The sequence below is a fragment of the Corvus brachyrhynchos genome, unplaced genomic scaffold (assembly GCF_000691975.1).
Source record: "Corvus brachyrhynchos isolate BGI_N302 unplaced genomic scaffold, ASM69197v1 scaffold26, whole genome shotgun sequence".
In the NCBI taxonomy this organism is placed as follows: domain Eukaryota; kingdom Metazoa; phylum Chordata; class Aves; order Passeriformes; family Corvidae; genus Corvus; species Corvus brachyrhynchos.
Window position 1 is genome coordinate 1,210,214 of NW_008239324.1, and position 8,341 is coordinate 1,218,554.

Below are 8,341 nucleotides of genomic sequence, written 5' to 3' on the forward strand. Positions count from 1 at the left end.
AGAGCCTGACTTAGTCTGCTGCATCTACTTCCAGGGTGAACTTCCCAAGACAACAACCATCTGTTTGTCCTGTGTGTGTACCAAACAAGAGGGTGTTCCAGTCTATTCCTTGGATTCTTAAGCTCTGCTGCAACACCACTGATGACTAAGTAATATTTAAAACAACCTTGTCTCAGACACCAGAGAGCCAGCACTGATTTTTGGGAAATATTAAAGTAAGAAAATGTTGGGTTTTGCTAGAAATCATAGCAAGAAACATCTCAGAACGTCCACAGCACAGTAGATGTGCTACAGAGGTTGCATCCCAACACCCTGAAACACTTCTTCCTCTGAGCTGTAATATAAGTTATGAGCTAATATCACCTCACATGAAAACAATAACACTTCTGTAACAGGATAGTAATTAGGAGCACCACCAGCATGTGAATCTGGAATGTACCTGTCCTTCCAAAGCCCTGCAGCCAGCAAAAATATGTTGGGATACAAAGCTTCATAAAACCTTTTCTTAAAATTAAGATCTCATCCTAAACTCAGGAAAACATTATAGCACTTCTTTATTTTCTAATCAGCTTTAGTTCTTTCCTTCTTATATCATCAGTAATGAAGAACTTACAGTCCAAGCTATGCCCTGCTTGCCCTTGGGTCCCTCAGCTCTTGCTCGTCACTGAACTCTGCCTGAACTTTGTGATCAATTCTGTTGACAAGGCAGAAACAGGAAGATGATTTAGCTGCTTTTTCTGCTTCCCCAAAGGTGGAGGAGAGCAGCAGCCTCAGGACCAGCAGCAGCTCTGCCTCTGAGTCCAAGCGGGGAGCTGGAGGTGCTGAGTGAAGCAGCAAAGTGCATTTTCCCAATTCATTGTTCAGAGTGGGCTGTGTGGCTCCAGGTGATGCTCCCTGCTATTCTTGTGTGTAGGTTACATCAGCTCAAGCACTCTCCCTGTTTTTAGCTGCTGAGGCATTTACAGATGAGAGGAGAAAGCATCTGCATTGATTTTACAAGGTCCTGCAGTAAAAGAGGAGAGTCCAAGCAATAGCACCATGCACTGGCACCTAATGAATAAAGAGATGCACTTTATTGCTTGGTTCCATCACCATGGTCTCGTACACCGAGATGGCTCCTGGGAGGGAAACAGGCTGGGGAAAGTTCCTCTGGAAAGGGCAATTGCTGCAGAAATAGTGCAAAACTATTCCAACAAACCCCAGCAGCAATCAGAGTGTGGAGGGTTGTGGAGACTCATTCAGGACATGATTAGAAACTAGGGTTGTCTTGAAGGACTCCACCAAGAATGGTATCAGGGAAAGCTCACTGGTACTTCTGCTGCCTGTATTACTTTAGGAGCTTTGGGCAATTTGGGTGATTTCATTCTAATCAAAATCTTTTCCTATTTCTAATCCCTTCAGCAGATTAAATATTACTAGAAGGAAAATCAACACCCACACACAAAGCCTGGGCTGGGCCACTGAGTGCAGTTATTGATTGGAAGTCACTAGGGTTGAAAGACAGGCCCTTTTGGCCAGCTAAATACCCAGAAGGGAAGGACAAGCAATGGGAGAGATCTCTATCACCCTCTAAGCAGTTTCTTGTTCTCTGCTATCGAAATAAATAGTCTGGAATGAATAAAATTCAAATTAGTCTCCGTTCAGTGAGATGGAGCTGTGCCGAGTGCTGCCATTTACTGAAGTCCTTCTACATCACTGCTAAAAAGGAAAGTGGCATCTAAACACTGACATCTTGGAGACAGAATTTGTTCTGGGCACAGACTGTGAACAAAATGTATGCACTAATGTAAAATTCCCAGGGACCTGGAGTTTCTGCAGCCCGTGTCTAAACATTACCAAGGGTAAAAACAAATAGCATGATCATTTCCACTTGCTTCAAGAAAAGGGCTTCTTGGACATGTTTATTGTGTTTTTCCATGTGAAATGGTTAAAATGAGCTGTGAAAATTCTGACTTGAATGAATGACGAAATATTGCAGGCACAACGAGCCCTTTTCTCCCTCGCTTGCTGCCACACATTTGTGTGTAAGGCACTGCCTGGATATTTCCCAGACAAACAATAAGAGACCAAGTGGTAATGAAGTTATTTCCCTCCACTGTCAAGAGCGTTTGGAGCCATGGTCATATCTCAGCATCTCCTGTACCTTTCATGTCTTGTTGTTTATCAAAGGAGCAGTGAAAGGGAGCTGGGGAATGAGTTGTAGATGAATATGAATTATTGAAAGGGAGTAGGAAGAAAGCGCTGCAGAAACAGGAGGAGCTGTCATTTAAGCTCCAGGTAAGAGGTTTTAAAGCCCAAATGAGAGAAGTGAATGTGAAAATGCTCTGAGTGCTGTTTGTGCTGCTTAATAGAGAGTAGGGGGTGTTGCTTTTACAGTTTGCAGCACAAACTTGTCCTCGCTCGAGCCAAGGGTAAAAACCATCCTCTCAAACCCCATCCTCTCCTGCCTGCACTCATCCAGACCAGCACTGGATGAGGACAAAACTTTCAGAGAGAAGAGCAACTCCACTGGAAAAAATCCTTTTCCTTCAGGAGCCTACGTGGCATTTTAATTAAGATATTTTCTGTTGTCTGGTCTACGCATTCAGCCTGAAATTTTGGGTCTTCCCTGAATCATCCAAACAAGAATTTCCTTTCACTTCATGCTGGCAGCCGCTCGGCAGCTGTGGATGGATGGTGCTCATGTCACTGATAATCTTCTAAGTTCTTTTGCCTTTTCTTCGTAAGACAAAACTTTCATGTCTTCAAATGACTTTGTCAACCCCACTGGCTTCAAATGGTGCAAATCTCTTTCAAACAATGAAATCCAAAGGCACAGGAGGTGAGAATTTAGCAGAACTCCCATTTAATCCATGATCCACAGCATCTTCTTTTTAAAAATCTCTGCAAGCACCTTTCGATTGGTTTGGTGGAGAGACTGAACAAATGGAGTCATTTTATGTTTTGCTGTACGCTGCCCCATCACGTTATAAAACCAGCCAGCACTTCTGCTTTCCAGACTCTTGCTTTTCATTGCATTCATCCCTCTTCCTACTTTGTGCCTGGTTTGCTTTAGATTAATCACCCATAGTGGACACACAGTAATTTCCTCAGGTTCAGCCTGAGTTTACAAGTGCCTTCCATTTTCTCTAATCTCTCCAGCTCTGTCTCTCTAGCTATCCTGCCAGACATTTCCCTTGATTTTATCGTTAATTAATGCATCTTTGTAGTGTTTACAACAAAAGCTGGGTTATAAACATGACTCACAGACTCGGTTCCTTGCCCAGCCACTCTGAGTCCCACCTTTGCTGACTCAATACGATCACAATTTTTAGACTATTGTGAATGAAACATTTGTTGATTATTTCCCTCCCTGGCCTTTTAGCAGTTGCAGCTGATAAGCCCTCATGACTTGGTAGGATAAGAGGAGGTAGGGAATACAGATGGAGAGAGCAGAGTGATCACTTTACAGGAGGGAATGGCAGCTTCGGGCAGGGAAGCTCACAAGGAGCACTTAGACCTTCCTAAACTTCCTAATCCTTGTGCCTTCAATCAGTCCAAAAGCTCCTCTACGTGAAGGGGTGATGAAGCAGACAGAGATCAGGAAAAGTGGAATTATTGACAGCAGGACAGGAACTTGAAGCACCCTTTGGGGTTTGCAGTACTGAGGCTTTTTGCTGCTGAAGCCTGGCAGCCCTTTGTGCTGGGAGGGGTCTGTCCCAGGCTGGGGAATGGGGACTTCCAAACAAGCAGGGAAAGAATTTGTAGGGAGGAAAGAGCAAACCAAGGGCTCTGAATTCATCTTTGAAACATGAAGCTGCAAAGCACCAGGGTTGTCAGATGGGCTGAAGCTCAGACCAGGGGGATGAGGGAAAGGCCTGCTTTCTCTCCTGGTGATGGGATTTTAAAAGATGTTCAGTGTCAGCCTCAGAAATTCATCCCCAAAGCAGATGCAGGGACTCACACAAGGAGGAAAAGCTCTCTCCTTCCCTGTCCAAGGGAAAAGTGCAACACCCCTCAGAGGGCAGTGGATGGGGACCTCTCACAGCTTTGCAGGGACTGCAGTGCAGGCACGGGGTCTCCTTCTAATAGTTCCCCACTGACATGATCAAATAATATCTTTATATTTTAGCCTCAGCGAGGCTAACATTTCATAGATTAAAACAGATACAGATCTCAAGGAGGAACCAGCCAAGTTATTAAGAAGAGCTCAAGGGTACTTTTTAACAACTGTGTGGTACTAAATACACAACAATGAGTTTTATGCATATTGCTTTTAACACAAGGTCTCAAGGCTTGGGAAGAAACATAATTGGAATGATTTTTTATATATATATATTTTTTTTTTTTACATTTAATGCATCATAAATGGAGAACTGGATTTGTATGGTAATTTGAGCAGTACAATATTAAGAAAAACAAGAGGCAGAAATCAATCTTACCAGTAAAAACTAAAAATAATAAATTCTCAGACCTTACTTCACTAGTTTTAAATGATTTGAAAAAATAAATTAAAACAGGAGAGGGGAAAAAATCATCAGCATTCAGTATTCAAATCCACCTCACCTGCTTAGCAATTCATGTTTTAATCTGGCAGTTTTTCACAGCAGCTAATGGAATTTTAACACTATTTCTCTTTCTGTTTGAAAACTGAAAGCACTTCTGTGTTTTATTCTTGAGCTACACAACTTTAAATAATCAGTCTTTCTAGTAACTTACCCACCTGTTAAAAAGCTGTCTTCTCCAGCAGAGTTAGTTGAAGATCAACTTTTTAATACCTCCTGTCCTTCTCCCCGAGTGGGAGCTTGTTGTCATATTTCAGTATTGCAAACACAGTTCTTACAAGACCACAGTAATTATATTTATTTGATTTATGACTGGGAGAGCGAGGCACAGAGATATGAAGTGATATTGCTGGGATGACAAAGAGAGAATTTTGCAATGGTAACTGGACTGTGACCACAATCTTTTCCCTTTTAACCCTGCACCAGCCAGTGGCAGATATTTCAGTGTGTGCTGTAAGTCAGGTGTGTGCCTGTGTGTACAGGGAGAGCTCAAAAAACAACAGTACTTGTAGCCAGACATATCTGTAACACAGTACTTGAAGCATCTGGTTAAAAGCTTCTTCAGATTTTCTTCCCAGAAAATTAACACCTTCTTCTGTCCATTTCCCTCTTCAAATTCTGAAATGGGTGTAATTTTCTCTAACTTGTGGCAGCACAGAGACAACCTCTCTCTCACCTGGCCCCTGTGCAGACATCCTTCAGACAGCTTCTCTTCGAACCAAAACTTTCTCTATCTTAATCATGTCTGCTGTTCCTGGCTGCAGAAATGCATGAAAATGGTTAAAATGCCCAATCTTGGCATTCAAAGCAGTCAAGTACCAGGCTTTAAAGGGTCACCAGAAAGAGAAGTTATTATCTCTGTGGCTGTATCCTGTACTGTATACTGGATATTTGTGGTATTTCAATGATCCTGAGGTGCACCATTTAAGGGAATGGCTTCCTTAATATCAGTCATGAAAATGGTGTGATTGAGAAATGCTCTGGAACTGAAATAAAAAGCACTTGGTAAGAAAAGCATTTATATAATTCCCAATTTTTATCTCACCAAAGTGTTTACATCATCAAGATGTTTTCAGCTCTGACAGAAACATCAAAATGCAGAGTCCAAATGTGCCTGCAGAGTCAGAGAGAACATGGAAGTTTGTACTCTGGAAGGAAACTTCATTTATCAGCAACAGCCTCCTGCTGATTATCACCAGGCCACTCTTGCAAACCCCTCCATTGCTACGCTCTCAGTGAGGCCAAAATGCTGACCAAATTTGTTTCCTGACATGCACGTGCTTAGACAGATGCACCCTTTGCTTTAGACCTCCTGATGCTCAGAGGTGGCAGAAAACCTTCCTCAAACACCCAGCTTGTGTGTGGTGCTCAGGGTGAGATGATCACAGGAGCTGAAATCAGGAGAGGTTTGTTCTCCAGTCATGACAGACCTGAGCCTGCCTCCCTCGAAACCCTGACTCCCACAGCACCTGGGCATTTCCTCCTGCTCCATCTCTCACTGTGTGGAGGGGAAACAGCACCCAGCCCCAAGCCATGGCACTCAGCTTTCCCTCTGCCCGTGCCACACAACATTTTAATTCCTTAAACCCTTTTAAACCTAAGTGATTCATCCCTTATGCAAAATTCATTGGGGTCCATGTAGGAATGATTATCCATTTGAGATTCCTTTCCTCAGCTACTGTTCATTAACAGGCATAATTTTCTTCATAAATGCCCAGAGGAAAAGAGCACAGAAAACTTCAGGAAACTTCAGCAAAGTTGGTTCAGGTTCAGTGTTTGTGCATGGAGAGGAGTGAAAAGACACAGAAATGGGTGTGTTACGTGTCATGAACATTATTTTACATTTACACAGCAAAGAAATGCCCCAAATGATTCATTTGCTTCCTTGGTAATTCAGAAGTGGCCCCTTTCAGCTTTCATCAGACTAGAAAAAGAAAAATAGAAACTTTTACGAAGGCAAGGAAGGAAATAAGGAATAAAACACTGCCAGTGAGATGTGACTCAGTCTTCCAAGACAATTTGTGGCACAACAGGACCGTGGATCATGACTGGGGTTTCCAAGGGCAGGGGTGAACCAGCAGTATATTATAAAAGTGTTTAACAAGTCCTGGGTACCCATGGCCTGATTTACCACATATTCCTGGGCCATTGCAGCCTTATTCTACTGGAATCAATAATGCTGCAACTTGGTAAGACTTGAATAATGAAGAGGCGGATTGAGTGCTTTACTGTCAATTTAATTGTTCATATAAACGAGGCATTTGGCAAGAGAGGGGATTTCTATTGCTTCATAAAGACAAATTATGAGGGAATAAACAGGAACATGAAGCCAACAGTGCTGGACTGAATAAAATGTTGGCATCAGTCCTTAAAGTTTACCTTGCAATGTGCAATGTCGTAATTAAACGGAGAAAAGGAGGCCAAGCTATTCTTTATGGCCAGTGAGTAATACAGGGATCTGAAAAGAGGCTGAATTTCCACGTAACAAGGCTATCTAAATCCAATTAATTCCACAAGTGCCAACCACCAGTGAACACAATGGAAGCATTTAAATGAATTTTTGGGTGTTTAAATGCTCTTTTCAATCACATGTAATTTCTTTTCTTTTTCCCCAAATAACCAAAAAATTGTTTTATTTATCATCAGCTTTCACATGGCACAAATATAAAGAACCTGGGAAAGGCCAGGCCTATACATTGGCTGAGGCCTGAAGCAGAATTAGAGCTCGCAGACAACAGGCTGTGTACTCAATCAATAAAAGAAACAGCATCAAATAATTTTGTGGTGAAATTGCACCCACTGAAGATTCAGCACTGGGCTGATTTCTAAGCCAATGAATGAGGACAGTGCAGGCTTTTAAAATTAATTTATTTTCCTTACTTTTTTCCTCCCCTTTTCCAGTGCATTCATATTTCCTTAAATATTTATTTTGATTTACACTTTTGTTTTCCCCCTGACTTTAAAAGCCTGAAATGCATCTTGTGTTAGAGATGCCAGGCAAAGCAATTATCTTGGTATTATATTTAAGCATTACAAAAAGCCTGTTTGGGGAGGGAGGAGGATTGACAGCAGTGCCTTTATTAAATTACAAACTGCTCCCTGCAGAATGATTGGGAGGCTGGAAGCATTTCCGAGTGAGATCGCCCATTATATACAGACACCATCAGTCTGGAATATCTCTACATGCACATATGGATAGAACCAGAAAATTCAGATCTTTTTGGCTCTTCTGATATAGAAATATTGTCAGGTAAGTATTGCATGATCAACCCAAAGATGCAACACCAACCTAAGAGAGCCCAGGCCACCCTCAGGTGCCTCAGCACAGATACATCCCCACAAGGTCACACCAGCAGCCCCCATGTACATCATCTATCAAGAATCTTGGGGAAAAAAGAACAGGAAAAGCATCCACATTGTGGTAAAACATCTCCCTGCTGCCCAGAAATAGGTAGGTTACTGACTTTCTGTGCCACATCTTCCTGGGGAACCTTTGCTGCCTAAATTTCTCTGTTCTTTTCTAAATACTTTACATTTTTGGCCACTGCAAGAGCATGTGTCCATGCATTCTACAGTTTTATTATGTGCTCTGTGGAAAAACAAGAAAAGTATCTCTGTATTGTGTATGTATCTGCTCTTTACACAGGATTCTGGCATAACTGCAGAGAACAAAATAGGAGAGATGAAATCACAGGTCAGCAAGCGACGGTGAACGCCACCAGCTTTCCCATCCCCTACAGCATCAACGCTTATCAATCCCTGAATAAAAGTCCTGGGAATGTTTTCTTTACTGAGCT